The sequence below is a fragment of the Trichechus manatus genome, unplaced genomic scaffold (assembly GCF_000243295.1).
Source record: "Trichechus manatus latirostris isolate Lorelei unplaced genomic scaffold, TriManLat1.0 scaffold00393, whole genome shotgun sequence".
In the NCBI taxonomy this organism is placed as follows: Eukaryota; Metazoa; Chordata; class Mammalia; order Sirenia; family Trichechidae; genus Trichechus; species Trichechus manatus.
This window is the reverse complement of record NW_004444329.1, coordinates 251,882-253,045: the sequence shown is the minus strand read 5'-3', so window position 1 is coordinate 253,045 and position 1,164 is coordinate 251,882. Positions and strand designations below refer to the sequence as shown.

Genomic DNA, 1,164 nt, shown 5'->3' with positions numbered 1-1,164 from the left:
GTAAGTTTTTATAATAGTGGTCTCATACACTATTTATTTGTCCTTTTGTGCCTGAATATTTCACTCAGCATAATGCCTTCCAGATTCATCCATGTCATGAGATGATTCATGGATGCATCATTGTTCTTTATTGTTGCATAGTAGCCCATCGTGTGTATGTAGCATAGTTTATCTTGATAGGCACTTAGGTCTGGTGTTTTGAGGTGAATCTGAGTTCTGCGCCACGGTTTTCTTCCACTCTGTCAGGGAGTCTCTGTTGTGCTCCCTGTCAGGGCAGTCATTGATGGTAGCCAGGTGCCATCTAGTTTCTTCTGGTCTTAGGCTGATGGAGTCTCTGATTTATGTGGCCTTTTTGTCTCTTGGGCTAGTATTTTCCTTGTGTGTTTGGTATTCTTCATTCTCCTTTGTTCCAAGTGGGTTGGGACCTATTGATGCATCTAGATGGCTGCTCGCAAGCTTTTAAGACCCCAGACACCTCTCACCAAAGTGGGGTGCAGAACATTTACTTAATAAACTTTGTTATGCCAATTGACCTTGATGTCACCCAAAATCATGATCCCCAGCCCCCAGCCCCAGCTACTCTGTCCTCAAAGTGTTTCCTTGTGTTCAGGAAACTTCTTAGTTCTTGCTTTGGTCCAGTTGTTCTGACATCCCCCTGTACTGCATGTTTCCCGCTCTGCACCTGGAACAATTCTTGTCTATTCTCTAGTTAGTAAGTTCCTCTCCCTCCTTCCCCACCCTTTTATGCTTTTTTTCTGTGTTTAAACCTTTTCTTGAGTGGTCTCATAGAATGTTTGTCCTTTTGTGACTGACATTTCACTCAGCATAATGCTCTCCAGATTCAGCCATGTTGTCAAATGTTTCACAGATTCATCATTGTTCTTTATCAGTGCATAGTATTCCATTGTGTGTATGTACCATAATTTGTTTACCCATTCATCTGTTGATGACCATTTAGGTTGTTTCCATGTTTTTGCTATTGTGAATAGTGCTGCAATAACATGGGTGTGCATATGTCTATTTGTGTGATGGCTCTCATGTCTCTAGGATATATTCCTAAGGATGGGATTGCTATGATATTTCTATTTCTAGCTTTTGAAGGAAATTCATATCAATCTCCAAAATGGTTGTACCATTTTACATTCCCACCGGCAGTGCATAAGA

At 41.2% G+C, this 1,164-nt stretch overlaps 1 protein-coding gene across 1 annotated transcript in view; it reads left to right on the top strand.

Moving 5' to 3' along the window:
- The window catches only part of LOC111819336 (double homeobox protein 4-like protein 4), a 5,930-nt gene that overhangs the window by 2,794 nt on the left and 1,972 nt on the right, over nucleotides 1-1,164 (top strand).